Source organism: Terrapene carolina, unplaced genomic scaffold, assembly GCF_002925995.2.
Source record: "Terrapene carolina triunguis isolate 2854851 unplaced genomic scaffold, T_m_triunguis-2.0 Scaffold66, whole genome shotgun sequence".
In the NCBI taxonomy this organism is placed as follows: Eukaryota; Metazoa; Chordata; order Testudines; family Emydidae; genus Terrapene; species Terrapene triunguis.
In genome coordinates this window covers 23,254,424-23,272,424 of record NW_020664417.1, presented here as the reverse complement: position 1 = coordinate 23,272,424, position 18,001 = coordinate 23,254,424, and the positions used below count along the sequence as shown (strand labels likewise).

At 44.8% G+C, this 18,001-nt stretch overlaps 1 protein-coding gene across 4 annotated transcripts in view; it reads right to left on the bottom strand.

The window, feature by feature from the left end:
• The window catches only part of TRIM2 (tripartite motif containing 2), a 125,308-nt gene that overhangs the window by 93,584 nt on the left and 13,723 nt on the right, over nt 1–18,001 (bottom strand). For 3 of the 4 annotated variants that reach the window (XM_026647858.2, XM_026647862.2, XM_026647859.2), the window contains exon 1: nt 9,813–9,933. The exons of the other annotated variant lie outside the window; for it this stretch is intronic. The gene's annotated coding sequence lies outside the window, so the exon portion shown is untranslated. Of the gene's footprint in view, nt 1–9,812; nt 9,934–18,001 lie in introns of those variants that run through there. 4 annotated transcript variants of the gene reach the window in all.

Here is an 18,001-nt window from a genome sequence, read left to right as displayed (position 1 = left end):
ACACAGTGCTTTTAAAAAAAAAGAAAAGATCATATGCTTAGGATGCCTTTAGATTTTTTATACTGGCAAAGATATATCCCATCTGATCGGCAGCAGCATCCATTCCCAGTATAGTTTAGTAATTCCTATGTTCCTAAGTCTGCTGTGTTGTTTCCATTTAGGAACCAGGAAAATAGATCCAGAAAAGAAAAGTAATTTTAGACAGTCCTAAAGGCTGAAAAAAGCAGATTCAGGTCAAATAAAACATTTTAGACAAAGGCTTTCAAAACTTTACTGAACTTGAGTGAACGCTCAGGTTAGTTCCAAGTCGATTTGCCTTTCCTTGATTCTAATGTACAGCACTATGAACTAGGGCTGGGTGGACAATGGCTGTCTTTCCAGTCACTGCACTACCAACATTTAACTCCTGATTTACTAATGTGCCTTTTGATAGTGTGGTTGGATTATAAAAGGGCCTAAGCATATTCTATTCCTGACATCCTGTGCAATATAGCTGCACATTTCCTTTGCTCAGCAATGGCTAGTTGTGTATTGGGACTGAACTTGCATCCCTTCCACACCTATAAATCCCAGTGTGAAAGCAGGATTCAGCTCATTGACAAAAAATATAGTGAGAGAAACAGTATGGCCTGCAGAAATGAGCAGATGGGTGAGAATCAGGAACTCTGTCACTGACTTGCGGTCACTTCACCAGTCTCTCTCAGTTTCCCCCATCTACAAAATGGGGATATCAGTTCTTACAGGGAGATGTGAAGCTTAATTAGTTAATGCTTGTACAGTTGTAATGCAGTTGTAAAATACAATGTCAACACAAACTATTATTTTAGGACTAGCCTCCTCTTTCCACCCCAGGCAAATAATTGGAAGAAGTTCCCATGAGTGCAAGCCTCATCTCCCCTATCCCAGAGCCTCCATTAAAAAAATCTCTTCATGCTATGTTTCTCTAGTTACTTTGCTCCATCGCACAAAGAAAGCAGAGAGGTGAGTGCTGATGTGTCCCGGATGAAATTTGGGGAAATCCTAGGCCTGGTCTACACTAGGCTTTTATGTCGAATTTAGCGCCGTTACATCGATTTAACCCTGCACCCGTCCACACCACAAAGCTATTTAGTTCGACATAGAGCTCTCTTAAATTCGACTTCTGTACTCCTCCCCAACGAGAGGAGTAGCGCTAAATTTGACATGGCCATATCGAATTAGGCTAGGTGTGGATGGAAATCGACGCTAATAGCTCCGGGAGCTATCCCACAGTGCACCACTCTGTTGACGCTCTGGACAGCAGTCCGAGCTCGGATGCTCTGACCAGCCACACCCCGGGAAAATTTGAATTCCTTTTCCTGTCTGGGCAGTTTGAATCGCATTTTCTGTTTGGACATCGTGGCGAGCTCAGCAGCAGTGGCAACGATGCAGAGCTCTCCAGCAGAGGTGACCGTGCAATCCCAGAATAGAAAGAGGGCCCCAGCATGGACTGATCGGGAAGTCTTGGATCTCATCGCTGTGTGGGGAGATGAGTCCGTGCTTTCCGAGCTGCGCTCCAAAAGACGGAATGCAAAGATCTATGAGAAGATCTCTAAAGCCATGGCAGAGAGAGGATACAGCCGGGATGCAAAGCAGTGCCGCGTGAAAATCAAGGAGCTGAGACAAGGCTACCAGAAGACCAAAGAGGCAAACGGACGCTCCAGATCCCAGCCCCACACATCCCGTTTCTACGAGGCACTGCATTCCATCCTAGGTGCGGCCGCCACCACTACCCCACCAGTGACCGTGCACTCTGAGGATGGGATATTGTCCGCGGCCGGTTCCTCAGCGGACGGGGAAGAGGAGGAAGGAGATGAGGAGGACGAGGCAGTCGACAGCGCTTACAACGCTGATTTCCCCGACAGCCAGGAGCTCTTCATCACCCTCAAAGAGATCCCCTACCAACCGTCCCCAGCCGTTATCCCAGACACAGATTCAGGGGAAGGATCAAGCAGTAAGTGTTTTAAAGATCTAAACATTTATTTATAACATAACTGGCATATTTAAAATATTAACAATAGCTAAAGTGCTTTCAAACATGTAAACATTTATTTATAACAGAACAGGAACATTTAAAATATTAACAATGGGTAAAGTGCTTCAAAACATGTAAAGAGTAAAGTGCAACAAAACGGGAATATGTGCAAAGGGTATCATGATTAGTCTGTCTTTGGGCGCTTCAATATATAGTCCGAACTATTTTAAAAAAATTTCACAATGTCCGCTTCATGATTATACTGCCCAAGACGCTCCACTCTTTTGTCCCTCCAAGGGCACCTAAGCCAAAAACTGGTCAATGTAACCGGGGATAGAGGCGACATCCTCCGGGGAGAACTCCTCATAGGCCTCCTGCAGGTGTTTTTCCAGCCTCATGAGCAGGTTCCTGGGCAGGGAGAGCTTATTAGGCCCCCCGTGGTATGACACGTTTCCCTGCCACAACGCCAGCAGGTACTCTGGGATCATGGCCTTGCACAGCATAGCAGCGAATGGCCCCGGTTTCTGCAGGCTGTCCCGAAGCATCCTCTCCTTCTGGCTCTCCGAGACCCTCAGGAGGGTGATGTCTGCCATGACTCCCTGCTTTGAATTAGGTAGGGGAAAGTTAGTATTGGGACTGCTTGCCCGTTCCTTTACAGAACGGTAACCGCCGGTTTACAGCCACGCGGTTTACAGCCGCGAGGGGGTGGGACAGGGACAGAGTTCATGCTTGCAGGATTGCTGCCAGCAGAGACTCGCATTGCTTTCTATGTGAAAGGAGGCCAGTGCCACTCTTAAAGTTTTAAGCAGCCACAAGTCTACGGCTTACCATGTTTGACAGCTAGACAAAGTCCGGTGTCCTGCCCCGCTCCTCAGCTCGCCACAGCAAGACCGCAGGCACTGTAGGCGAGGGCCGAAAATTCGACCTTGTCCTCAGTGCGCGTGTGATAGGTGCTCTGCATGGTCTTGTTCACAGAGAAAGACTATGTTCTCTGTTCACAGATACATTGATCTGTCTCAGGAATTCACTCCCTTTTTCCAATTCCCACAGCCACATCTGCCCAGAGGCTAGCGCACATTAGGAGGAGGAAGAAGAGGACACGGGAAGACATGTTTGCTGAACTAATGGGATGCTCCCGAGCACAGGCAGCCCAGCAGACACAGTGGAGGGAGAACTTGTCCCAAATGCACCGGGCAAACATTGAACGGGAGGAGAAGTGGCGACAGGAGGACCGGCAGGCTACTCAAACGCTGCTTGGACTAATGAGGGAGCAAACGGACACGCTCCGCCGCCTTGTGGATGTTCTGCAGGACCGGAGGCAGGAGGAGAGAGCCCCGCTGCAGTCTCTCTCTAACTGCCCTGCCCCGCCACCAAGTCCCATACCCCCCTCACCCAAAGTCCAAACACGGAGGGGCGGCAGGGGCCGTGAAAAATTTCACTCCACCCCTGCGGACTGCTCTACCACTAGAAGGCTCTCATTCCCCAAAATTTGAAAAGTCCTTTCCTACCCGCCTCACACAGGACCCCGTCCAAGTTTCACCCCCCCGTTCCATGTGCGGTTGTTAATAAAAAATACGTTTCTGTTCATTACTGTTTCCATCCTCTTCTTTTGGAGGAGAGTCTGTCTGAAGGGGGGGGAAGGGGCTTGGTAATTGGACAGGACAGTCACCTTTAGCAGGGGGCAGGTCCAGCAGCAGGGCACATACACAGTGCAGTGACTAGTTACCCTGGTCAGTCTGGGAGGTGGTTTTCATGTTCTGTGTGGTGGGGGGGGGGGGGTTGCTCTGTGACTTTGTGGCAGGGGAGGGCAGTTACAGATCTTATGCAGCGGTCCTTACCCTGGATCACAGAGCCGCGCAGCAGGGGATCTGTAACCCTCCTCCCCCTGCAAGACAGTCACATAGCCGACACATACACGCAGTCCCGGCCAGGAGGGCTGGCAGGCTCCGTTGAAACCACCAGTCCACCACCGCAGAGCCTGTCATTCCTGGAGTTTAGAAGCATCATTTGCATCACAACACTAAACCCGCCCCCCCGCCACAGTCTGCGTCCCAGGTTTAAAACATTCCCCCGAAAACAGTAATAAAGACAACGGTGTCCATTAACAAAACAGAACAGATTTTATTTTTTGGGAAGGGGGTGAAGGGGGTATGTAACTGGAGAGGATAGTCGACGGCAACTGGGTAAAGAAACGGGGGCAAGTTCAGCTTCTGTGTCCACAAACTTAAAAGTCACTGGGTACCCTGCTCAGTCTTGAAACTGGCTTTCAAAGCCTCCCGGATGCACAGCGCATCCCGCTGGGCTCTTCTAATCGCCCGGCTGTCTGGCTGGGCGTAATCAGCAGCCAGGCTATTTGCCTCAACCTCCCACCCCGCCATAAAGGTCTCCCCCTTGCTCTCACAGAGATTGTGGAGCACACAGCAAGCTGCAATAACGATGGGGATATTGGTTTCGCTGAGATCACAGCGAGTCAGTAAGCTTCTCCATCTCCCCTTGAGACGGCCAAAAGCACACTCCACGACCATTCTGCACTTGCTCAGCCGGTAGTTGAAGAGTTCTTGTTCAGTGTCCAGGGCGCCAGTATAGGGCTTCATGAGCCAGGGCATTAGCGGGTAGGCTGGGTCCCCGAGGATCACTGTAGGCATCTCCACATCCCCAACAGTTATCTTGTGGTCCGGGAAGTAAATGCCTTCCTGCAGCCGTCTAAACAGACCAGAGTTCCTGAAAACCCGAGCGTCATGAACCTTGCCCGGCCATCCGACGTTGATGTTGGTAAAACGTCCCCTGTGGTCCACCAGTGCTTGCAGCACCATTGAAAAGTATCCCTTTCTGTTAATATACTGGCTGGCCTGGTGGCCCGGTCCCAGGATAGGGATGTGAGTCCCATCTATAGCCCCACCGCAGTTTGAGAATCCCATCGCGGCGAAGCCATCTATGATGGCCTGCGCGTTTCCCAGGGTCACTACCTTTGACAGCAGTACCTTGACGATTGCCTTGGCTACTTGCAGGACAACAACCCCCACGGTAGATTTGCCCACGCCAAAGTGGTTCGCGACTGACCGGTAGCTGTCCGGCGTTGCAAGCTTCCAAAGGGCTATGGCCACTCGCTTCTGGACAGTCAGGGCTGCTCGCATCCAGGTGTCCCGGCGCTTCAGGGGAGGGGACAGCAACTCACAAAGTTCGAGGAAAGTCCCCTTCCGCATGCGAAAGTTTCTCAGCCACTGGGATTCGTCCCAGACCTGCAGCACTATGCGGTCCCACCAGTCCGTGCTTGTTTCCCGGGCCCAGAATCGCCGTTCCACAATATCCACATGACCCATTGCCACCGTGATGTCCTGGGCGCTGGGTCTCGTGGTTTCTGACAGCTCTGTGCTACTCTCCGACTTCAGGCCCTGGTGCCGTAGCCTCCTCGCCTGATTTCTCTGCATCTGCCTCAGGGAAAGGTGTATGATAAGCTGCGAGGCGTTGAGAACGGCCACAACTGCAGCGATGGTCGCAGCGGGATCCATGATCGCAGTGCTGTGGCGTCCGCGCTGTCACTGACCAGAAAAGTGCGCGAACTGATTTCCCGCCGGCGCTTTCAGGGAGGGAGGGCGGTAGTGACGGTTGGATGACGACAGTTACCCAAAAGCACCCTCGCCACATTTTTTTACCCAGAAGGCATTGGCGGATCGACCCAGAATTCCAATGGGCAGCGGGGACTGCGGGAACTGTGGGATAGATGCCCACAGTGCACTGCTTCCAATGTCGACGCTTTCCCCGTTAGTGTGGACTCACAAAGTCGAATTACTGTCCTTAGTGTAGACACACACGTTCGACTTTCTAATATCGATTGCACATATTCGATTTAACTAAAATCGAACTACTCTCGTAGTGTAGACATACCCCTAGACTGTCACTTTTTTAGTGCACAATTTCTTTTGGGCACTCAAAGTTCTCTGGGTCGCTCATTAAGTCAATTTTCCAGTTATCCTCAGTCATTTTGATGAGACCTTTGATACCTGGGCAGGTCAGGTATTTCACTCCCAACCCAGCTCAGATGTTAAATTTAACTGAAAAAGGATAGAAGTGTCTTGTTTAAAAATATGAACCATCAACACTTGCACTGCATGTGTTAAGGGGCTGCTCCTGCAAGGTGATGAGCACCCTCAAATCCCTGCTTTCACTGCGCATTGAGAGAGCTCAGCATGCCACCAGTTCCAGATCCAACTAATCAAATTTAAAATTGCCTCCTGTTCTTCACAAGAATATCATTTTCCAAGAGTACTGCAAATGGCTTCTAAGCCTGGGAGCTGGTCTGACATTCATTTTGTCAAGAGCTGGCCAGGGGGAAATGTATTAGATCAGACTCAGCTTTGCAGACTATGTATTCAGGCATTGGTAAGGATATTTAGAAGGCTATTAGTTAAATAGTCAGGGTTACTGTTAACCCCAAATTAATACTCTCCATTAATTGTTGAGTTATTCACAATACAGAAAAAGCTGCTACCTTGCAAATGTACTTAAAGGCAAATACAGAACCAGAAGAATAAAGGTCTGTGGCAGACCCAGCCGTTGGAGGCTGGAGAGTTTGATTCTACTCTCAGCTCTGCTGCAGACTTCTCTGCACCTCATTTTCCCCTTTTGTAGGCTGGATTGATAACAGTTATAGGCTTTATAGGGTATTTTAAGGCTCAGTTCATTAATATTTGTTACATGCTTTGTTTTCACAGAGTGTCTATCATCTAAGGATGATATGTGATACACCGTGGTCAGCTCTTTTTATGGCGGATGTTGATGCAATGCTCTGATTTATCAATCTCTTTGAATATATCTGGAAAATTATCTCCCTGTAAGGGAGAGAAAAAGAAATCCATTTTAATCTGCTGCCTCTTTAGACTGAGGTAACTTAAACAAGTACAATTAGCTCCTATTGAGCAAGCCATAATGTGTGGCACTCCAGATACACACATCATTTCTTTCAATAGTCAGACACAATACAATGATCTTATATATTATTAGGAATAAGCAAGACAAGGGTGCTTTGACTTGTCCACAACAACAACAAAATCCATTTTCATATTTGTATCAAGCCTGCTATTCAAGCTGCAATATCTAAGCACTGCTTATATGGAATCAGACAAGACCTATGCCGTACAATAGCTGGCCTGACATAGAAACACCTTATTTCTGTAGTTAGCATTGGTTTGCCTATTATAATGGCTCATTCCATGTACCTGAGTTAATATTTGCTTTAGCATTTCAACAATAAAGCCTAGTTTCTTGAACATCAGATCACATCCAGCTAAAACATACTAAATGACATGGTAGCCCACACTTTGACAATTTTTATTTTAAACAAGGGTTTATATTTAATTAAATGAATAGTAATTTAGCCACTATTTTACATAGATATTGAAGCTTAGATGACCCTGTACAACCCAAGCTCCTTGCATTGAGTGATCTTAAATGCCACATGGAAGAATACGAAGAACCTGAGCTAAAAGTGTCAGGCCTGATTCTGAGGTATGGCGAAGCTGTCATGGCACAGAATCCAAGTAGTATGGCAAAGATGGCTATATGCTGATGCTACAATCCCTAGGGAATCTCCCACATTGGGTGACTTTTCAGCTGGCTAGTTAGGAAAGCTTTACTGCAGGCCATCCTAGTGAGAACTGGGCCCCTGGCCTTCCTTGAGAACGTCCTTATACTGGTTGGTTTGTGACTCAAACTTCATAATAATTTAAATCAAACAAAGTAAAAGTACTTCTGACCTCTGGCTTAAAAAAAGGTTAGTTTTAAATATGGTGAACATATTAATTTACAATAAAAGTCTTTCTTGCCTGGAAACCTTTTACCCAAAACCTGAATTGATCTTTGTTCCGCAGATCTCTGCACTTCCAGTTTCAAAGTGGCGACCGAAAGAGGAAGAGCTAAAAGGCAGCAGGAGAGGCTATCCTGGAAGTATTAAGTGCTGTCAGTGTGACATATGGAATATTTCCACCCAGACCAGATAAAGGAAGCACTAAAAATATTGCAGGAATCTGCTCTCCTGAGGTTTCCAGCCCACTGCAGATCTGAATAGTTTGTGTCATTTGGATAAGTAGCGAAACATGTGGGTGTTTCTCTTAACTAAACCCAACCTCTGAGGTTCACTCATCATCACTTCAAATTCTGCTATCTGATGGGACTTTGCAAAAAAAAAAAAGAGACACTAGTCTAGCGAACTGAGTACCAGACAGAGAGCCAGTCTAAGGCCGTGGCTACACTCGAAACTTCAAAGCACTGCCGCGGGAGCGCTCCCACAGCAGCGAGTGTGGTCCACCTCCATGAGGGGATTAGCTTACAGCGCTGTTTACACTGGTGCTTTACAGCGCTGTAACTTGTTGCGCTCAGGGGTGTGTTTTTTCACACCCCTGAGCGAGAAAGTTGCAGCACTGTAAAGCACCAGTGTAGCCATAGCCTTAGTTGTAATACTTGCTTTTGCAATGACTTGCTGTGTGGCCTTGGAAAGTCACTTAGCACCTTTGAGTATCTTTACACATAGGTGCTGGAACTAGGGGTGCGGGGGGTGCTGCTGCACCCCCTGACTTGAAGTGGTTTCCATTATATACAGGGTTTACAGTTTGGTTCAATGGCTCTCAGCACCCTCACTATACAAATCGTTCCAGCACCCCTGTGTCTACAGAGCATTATGGAGTGAGTGGGAGTAAACTTCTCAGACTCAGGCTAGTGCACTTCACCGAGTGCTCCAAAAAACAACTGTATAGGCAACGCTTTGAGTTATGGCTCATGCTGTAGCTTGGTTCAGAACCTCTCCAGCTCAAGCCACAACTTCAAAGCTTTATCTATGCAGCTATTTTTAGAGCGCTAGCACAAGCTCTGCTAGCCTAAGTCTGTCTACCCAGGCTGGGTGCTTGCTTCTGCTCACCCCAAAATGTTGTGTAGACGTATACCCATTGTGTCTCAGTTTTCTACATTTACATTGGGTTCAAGCCACAAACTTAAATCCAGATGCAGGCTCGTCCAAAGTTCAGAGAGTGTTGGTCTGTACTCATTTCTAAAGGGATGAGAATATTTACCTCAAAAGGGTTTTTTAGGAGTAACTAGTTAATCTTTTCAGAACACTTTAAAGATGTAAAGAACTGGCTAAGCGCTAAGGATTATTTTTTAGCATATTGAAAACCAGAAAAGATACACTTGGGGATCCAGAAGGCTAAACCCATCCCCACTCTGAGGTCTCTGGCTTCATGGACCTGCACACATTTCATAACAGCAGGCAGCAAAGAATATTAAAATTGCTGAGCCTGGATCCTTTTTTTAGTTAGTAGGAATATATCTTAGAATATAACACCTTTCAGCACATTTATAGAGCATTAATTTTACAGTATCTCATATCTAACTCTTTCACACTTTTCTGAAGTCCTGTATTTATGACTACAAAAACTGCCACAATATTGTAAATTTGTGTGATAGAGATGCTGATAACTTAAGCCCCATATCGTTTAAACACTGACACCCCCCCCAAAAAAAAAACAAAAAAACACCACACACACACACACCACAAAGCAAGTTTAAATAGCTTGTGTCCTGTTAACGTCATCCTGTTATCTCCCTGTTTTATCCAGGAAGATCTCATTCTCATTTGAAATTAAATAGACTGTTCTTTGTAGCTGTGACATTGAATGCAAAGCAGCTGTTCTTTCACTTCATACAGAAGGATATAATTTATTTTAACAACTGCACATCTGAATTGCAATTTCTTATTAGTTCTGCTAAATGTGGATTATCCATAGCCCCATGATAAAACCTATAATGGCACAGTTAGAAGCCTACTTACTAGTGTTCCATAATGTCCATTCAGGAGCATCAGAGGCTGAAATACAGTCTCTGTGATCAGGAGATTCAGTTCCCTGCAGCATTCAGACAATTGGTCCCATTATGGTCATCAGGCGGCTGAGTTAAAGGGTGGCCTTGCAAAAACATAAACAGCTTGTCAGCACAAGCCAAAGAGGCGGGACTGCAGTATCAGGGGACAATGTGAGCCAATGATTAGCCTCTTTAGGTTCTGTTTGTTTAAGATATTGTGTTTCATTCTTAAGAAGGGGAAAGTAGGGGAGTAAGAGGAGCTGACTAGGAAGAAACAATGAATGTTGTGCTGTTTACAACTAACCAGAAAAAGGCTTAGAGCAGAAGGGGGGAGGGGGGGGATCAATGTGTCATTTCAGGAAAAACACATTTGCTTCACTTACATATAATCATTTTCAGAAATCTCACAGGCATCTGCATTGCATTTAGCCTGGTCCTGCTTTTAGATCAATAAAAACACTAGGAGCACAGCTGTGGCCCATGTTCACTATAGAAATTTTTTTTTCTCTTGCCCACACTCTTACAGATGTTTCCAGAGAAAAGAATTGACAAAATTCACTGTGATCTTCCTCCTCTCACCCCTTCCCAGCACACTCTACTTCTTTCACCTTCTTTCCCCTGACAGAGGTTTCTCATTTGCTGTCTAACACCGCACGCTGCCATCTTGGCCCTATCCATTCCCCTAACCTCCCTCAGCCTCACTCCAATCTCTTTCCTCTCCCTTGTCCTCAATAATACCAAGCCCTTTTGGTCCTTTATTCATGCTACCACCTTGGTCTCATCAAGTCTCTAAGGACCTCTTCCTGGCTCAATCTCAAGTTCTATACTGCAGCCTCACCCAAAAACAGCAAAACGTCACTTCTTAAAAATCAAGTGCTCCGTTGGCTTTCACCTGGTTCTCCTCTTACCTTTCTGATTAATTGAGCCTTCAACGTCTCCTCCAGAGTGTCTGCCACTTTCCATGGTTGTGCCACAGGCTATGGTCTTGGTTACCCTCCTATACTCTGTCTAGGTAGTATGCAACTTCTTCTAACACTTTTATGTCAATGACTCAGTTATGCCCTTCCACTCCTCACCTTTCTCCTTCCATCCAATCACATATTTTAGACTGTTATTTGAATATCTCCTCCCAGATGTCTTGTCAATTGTAATATAACCTAGCCCCATCTGATCTCCTGATCTTTCCTTCAAATTCCTTGTTCAGGGTCAGATTAGGTAATCCACTGCCCTATTCACACACACCATGATACAGGGTCCCTTGAGGCTCCACCTTCATGACCCTCTCCCAGAGCCATGGCCCACCATTCCCTTCCCAAGAGGGCCTTCTCCCCTCAGTCTCACAGCAGGCCCTTCTGAATCTCGGGAACAATAAGGATAGCATTTGGAGTCCCCTTTCCCACCTGGACAGTCGGGGTGGCAGCAGGGTCCCCCAGCATTTACTCCAGCAGCCAGGGCGTATTTGCTTAGGTGGGGGAATGGAATCCCCTACAAAGGTGAGTGTTAGACTGAAACAATAGTTCTGAGAGGTGTGAACTACACTATCTTTCTCAATGCGGTGTTAATGCTATCTGCAGACTCAGGCACACATCACTGCATCAGATAAGCTTGAGTCACATTTTCATTTTCCTTCACAATCAGGAGGGATAGAATCTTTTTTTTTTTTTTTTAAATGAACACTGGGATTCTGGTGCAATCACATGACTCAGTAGCTGGGTACTAAAACATGGGCCTATAGTGCCTATACCCTAATCCAGCTCTGTTCTCTTCACTACCTCTATGCTCTGTTATTTTTGACATCATCATTTCACCAGGCCCACACATCCAGGCTGTGATAAAATCTTACTGCTTCTTCCTCATAACAGTTCTACAACCCACCCTTTCTTTTCTGTCCAGTCAGCTAACATCATCATCTACACCCTCATCATCTCTAGTTTTGGTTATTGCAGCTTCCCTTGCTCTGGCCTCCCTAATGCACATATGGTTCCTATCTCATCCTTAGAAAAGCAGCTACTAAGATCATCTTAGCTCATCATTCTGACCACATCACTCTCCTTGTTGGAATCCCTCCACCCATAACAAGCTCAAGATTTTTGTTGTAACCTTCAAAGCCCTTCACAACTCTGCCCTTCCCCATTTATCCCCTCTACTGCTTGCATTGCCCCCGTCCTCTCCACTCCTCCAAAAGTGTTGGTCTTGAATGTTGTGCACTTGTCTACTCCTCCCACAAACTTTTTCATTTCACCCTGACTCTTATGAATGAAATGCCCTCCCAGAACAGATCTAGAAGACATGGATAGCTCAGTGGTCTAAGCATTAGCTTGCTAAACCCAGGGTTGTGAGCTCAATCCTTAAGAGGGCCATTTAGGGAACTGGGGTAAAAATCTCTCTGGGGTTTGGTTCTGCTTTCAGCAGGGGGTTGGACTAGATGATCTCCTAAGGTCCCTGGTATTCTATGATTCCTTCAAATCCATTTGCTTCTGCCACAATGCTTACAAGAAATGGGTCATAGCTGAGTTGGGGAGGGGCAGTAGAGGGAGGTGGATGAGGGACAGTTGTGGAAATTGATATTTATTTATGTAATTACAAAGCAATACAAAAAATTATACCTATATACAATTGTTCCATACATAACTATTTTATGTATTTGCTTATCTCCCTCTCATCCATTCGACATACGTTGCTTATTCTCTTCTACTATTAGATCTTAGGGGTAGGGACTGGCAACAAATATCCACGATGGATTTGTATAAGGTGCACAAACACTGTACCTGAGTTTGTGGCAGAGCTGTGAATAGCTATGAACAGACAGTTTGTCTGTTTGTAGCTATCTCATCTCTGATTTCCATGGCAATTTCTTTAAGATGCTAATGCAGTGTAGCCACAAATAAAGAAACAAAGGAGAGTGCAAGAACGAGCTGATTGAGTGGACTATGCTGAAAAGGCTCACTCTTCAGAAAAAATCATTCTCAGTAGAATTCCTTCAACACCAATGGAGTTATGCCAAGGATGAATTTGGCTCCTTGTCTACCCGAGGAAATTTGTTACTGGTGCTATCAACAGTGTAAGCTCAAGTGTGGACTGAGTGCTTGTGTTTTTACTGGCTAATCCTCTGCTGAGTCCCCTGGGAGATATCACTCTTTAAACACGAGATCCGAAAGCTACTGACCCCATGGCAGCAACCACTAGTGCACATCTCTAAATCTGAGCTTTTTTGTTTGTTTGTTTGTTTAAATATTTTCTCACTTGAAATTGGCTTTTTGATTAAAAGGACATTTTTGAAAGAAAAAAAACTGTCATAAAAATTGTTTAATTTCTCAATAAAAAAAGAAAATATTTGGTTTTCTGCAACGGAAACCAAAAAATATTTGGTTAAAATCATAAAAAACTCATTCCACACCTCTTCCTGGCCTTTGGGTTTAATCTAGTTTCACCTATGTTCCTTACCCCTTCCCAGACCTCAGAACATGCAGTTTATCTCTACTCCCTCCTTATTCTTCACCCTGGAACCAGAGTCTCCCTTCCTTTTTCCAGGCCTCAGTCCAGCCTGCCTCACTGTTCCCCTGTGCCCCTTTCTTCTCAGACTGCAATCCCACTTCAGTATCATTTCCCTTGTATTCCCAGACCTCAGCCCAATCCAGGCCCCACCTCAGTTTAAATCTCAGTTTAAATCCGCATGGTTTAAATCTCGCCTGTTTCCCCATGAATAGCTGTCATGCATATAACTCGGTACTTTTCTTTTCAGGTTGCCCATGCTGAACAAAGTACAGTTTGTAGTTTAACATTTTATTGGCATGCTTTCAATTGTAAAGTGGGTCACAAGTTACTTCTTTACAACTAAAGAACTTGGGGGGGGGGGAGAGGAGGGACGGACTCCAGAAGTGAAGTGATTTGATTATTTTTATTTTGTAGAAGAAAACAAAGGCATATGGCAGAAATTGAAAAGGAGATCACATGCAGATTCAGTGCACTGAAATATGGGATCACAATCAACGGAAAACTGGGCTGAGTCTCAGTTCAGACCATGTGTATTAACCTTTGGACCATTTCCTAATTCAAGAGAGAACTACCTATTATGAAAATATTTAATCCCCTTATGATACCTCCCAAAGTACAACAAGTGCCAAGTAAGACTCTGGGGATGTGCCTGTATCTTCTGAAGCCTCATATGAAAAAAGAAAATGTTCCCCCATTCCCTTTCATTTAACAAATTATTGTTTGCCACAACCTCCTCTTTAGGCATCCAAGCATGGATGTATTATAGCTATATACATCTGTTACTCCTGAGGGAATTCTGCACCTAAATATTCCGCACACAATATTTAAAAATTCTGTATATTTTATTTGTTAAAATTACACAACATAATCACACCATTTTTAATTATTTGCTGACAAGTATTTTGAAATAAATTACCAACATAAATGAAAATGGTATGGTTATTGTTATTGTGTTTCTGTATTATTTTGACAATTAAAATAGGCAGAACTTTGCAGAATTTTAATTTTTTGGTGCAGAATTCCCTCAAGATTCTGTGTAGTGCAATCTGGGTGTGGATAGCTTGGTGTGGGATCTGGGAGTGGGGGAATGGGATTCTGAAGGGGAGTGCAAGTTAGGGCTCAGTGGGTTGGGTTGGGGGAGTGGGGCTTGGTGGGGGAGCAGGGTGTAGCCGGTTGGGGCTCAGTGGGGTGAGGGTCTAGGGGGCCCCTGATGCAGGGGGTGAGGCTCAGCAGGCTAGTGGTTTGGGGGGCTCGGTGGGGGGGGGTTCTGGGTGTGGGAGGGCTCCTGATGCAGAAGGAGCTCTGGGTGCACGGGTGGAGGGAAGGGTCACTGTACAGGGCGCTGCTCCCCCTGTCCGCCCAAACCCTGTGCATCTGGACTCCCCCCTGCACCCAACCTCCTGCTGAGCCTCAACCCCCTGCACCCAAACATTCCCCCTGCCCCCCACAGTGCAGAGCTTCCTCCAGCGAGGGGAAGTTTGTGGGGCTTGATCTGATCCAGCCCCGGCTGCTCAGTGCAGGGAAGGGGAACTCCATTTCTGTCCTCCTCCCCTCTCCCCCAGCTGGGACTAACGTCCCTGGGGGCATTATCAGCAAAATACTATAGTCAGTATACTTCGTAAGGCCCCCATAGTCTGTTATCAAAGAAGGGAAAAAATGTGCTAGTTACCTAACATGTGGACACATGTAAATAATTAAACATTTTAACTGGAATCACCTGGCTGTAACAAAGGACTATCATTTATTCAAATATGAACAGAGCCATCCTGTTTGCCAGGCAAACCCCTATTTTAAAAGCTGTGTAAGGAATGGAAGAAAAATAGGTTCAACAACAACAGACATGAAACAACAATATGGAGATTTCCACAAATTAGGGCCCCACCTACATTACAATTGTAGCCATGTAACAGAATTCAGTCAAAAGATAGTTGTCTCTTGACCCAGTTACAATATGTAACTGGGACCAAACAAACTGTGTCCCTAAGATCAGAATAAAGCTTTGGCCTATACAGGGTCTGACCCCACTTATTGTGACCAGGCGAGGTCTATCTGTACTACAACTTTTCACCATGTTGTATCAGATTATAGTTGCAGCACAGATCAGTTCTAAAAAAAAACAGGGTTGAAAATACTCGCACAGTAATTTATCAAATAATTGAATATATAAAGAACCTGAAAATTAGAGATCAGGCCATATCAGCAGACTGAGCAACCAAAGGTCCATTAGTTCTTATAACAGGCAATGACACAAAGAATTAGTGGATCACTGAAGAATCAGGGAACTGTTCTGTCATAAATTCCTACCCACGTCTATTAAATCCAGTAATAATGACCAAACTAATGCAGACTGATAAGACTTTGTTCTACTAACACTGTCTCGCTTATATGAAAAACTAAATAATTTTTTAAATTCCTTAAACATTTTTGAAAGTTACTAGCAATAGTTGCAATTTTTTAGGTGCATTTTAAACAAGTTCTCCATTAAAATCATTTGTCAAAGATTGTATGTTTAATGATGCAGTTACTAGTTGTGAAAATACAATATATTCCCACAAGAAAACATTTAATTGCTGTACATCTATATTTAAAAATGAAATACAAAGGACAAGAATGGAAATAAAAAGGGTGGTATTTAATTTTGCTTTCAATCTGAGGGCAGTTGTAATTCAATTTATTAGCTTTTAAACTGAAAATTAAGATGCCTAGATGGCCTTTTTGCAAATTTTATCACTGGGTTATATTTAATGTGTTTTTAAATATTGCCCAGCCTGAAAAGTCTTAAGCAAGTGGATTTATTTATTTTTGCCAGATTAAAACAAACCTTTAAAAAATGCAAAAAAAGTGTGAGCTGTATGTCTATATTAGTAGAGATCATCTGAGCATATGCAGGAGGAGAAAGGTTGAAATAAAATCTCAGTTATAATCTGACTCTAAATGCTTTACAATTTTGCTTGTAGCTTGAATCATGTATTTTCAGTAACACCAGTTATAGTCAGTCTCACTTACACTGCTTTTTTAACTAACACACACACACACACACACACATCCAAACATTCTGGAAGAAACTCATTGTCTCTTCACAACTAATAGGCTCTCTGTGCAGATCCTGTCTCTTACGCTGGCTCTCTAACCAACTCACTTTAAACAATTACATTTTAGCTTCTGAACCTCCGGTCTGGAGTATGCTCAGTCATTCTTCCTGGCCTGTGTACTCACCATCCCTACATTATGAATATACTGTAACCTACAGACTTCACTTCTGTTTGTGTATGTGGAATATACTCAGTTGTAAAGCAGAACTACGTTTGACCTCTTTCCAGTTGTCCACCTGTTAGGTAAGCAGCATGCCATCAGAATTCCTATTTGTTTGTTTGTGTGTTTCTCTGGGCTCATCTACACTTACTGCACTGCTGTAGCAGTTAGTAAAGACATTACTTAGGCAGGTCCTCCACCTCCCTGAGAGGCAATAGCTATGTCGACAGGAGAAGCCCTCCCGCCGACAAAGTGCTGTCTACACCAGGAGTTAGGTCGGTATAAGTGTGTCACACCCTTAAGGCTACGTCTTCACTACCCGCCGATCCGGCGGGTAGCAATCGGTTTATCGGGGATCGACTTACCGCGTCTCGTGAGGACGCGGTAAAATCGATCCCTGATCGCTCTGCCGTCGACTCCGGAAATCCACCTCGACAAGAGGCGGTAGCGGAGTCGGCGGCAGCGCGGCAGCAGTCGGCTTTCCCCCGTCCTCACCGCCAGGTAAGCCGACCTAAAATACGCAACTTCAGCTACGGTATTCACGTAGCTGAAGTTGCGTATCTTAGGTCGGAACCCCGCTGTAGTGTAGACCTAGCCTAAGTGATGTAGTTATATCAACATAAGCTGGGTGCATAAACCAAGCCTCAATTGCTTACGAACACTCGTCTCTGCAATGTAATATGTTAAAAAAAAAAAAAAAAAAGAGGCTTCTTACTCTGGTCACTGAATTAATTACTCTTCTTTTAATTGCTGTTTGACTCCAGCTGTATATGAAAGGTACAGAGAGCTCAGGCCAAGAGACAGTCTAATGGTGTTTGACTAAGTAAGAGCTGCTGCTCTGGAAATTACCAGGGTAATGAGAGCTGCTTGAATTAATTTAGTAGTTTTTATGCTATATTTCTTGGTCACAGATAGGAGAGGTAAAAGATACCAGACAGCACAAGTCAACCAGAATGGAGGCTTGATTTGCACTCAGCCCTTTGGCACTTTTATATAGGATGGTGCCTAAAGGATAGCATTTTTGAATCTGCTGGTGTTACACAGGAGGTAAAAGCTTAGATTAATGGACTGAAGAAGAGAGTAATGGATCTGCACAAAGCATAATTTAAAACCACACAAATGAGTGAATCTCAACAATTCAGAATAACAAGAGACAGACAACTAAATGCCTTAGAAAGCAAATTTATCAGGAAAATACTAGGTATTACATTAAATGAATTTATAACAAGTGCCAAGATTTGTCAGACAGCAACTTCTTATCTCTAAAGTTATTCTGAAAAGAAGATGGAAATATCTGGGACATGTGTTAAGAAGAAAGGCAGAGCATCTGCCACAGCCGCTGTCCCATTGAGCAGCTGGAGAAACATGTAAATGGGGCCAACCGAAAGAATCCCTCTGTCAAACAGTACTTAG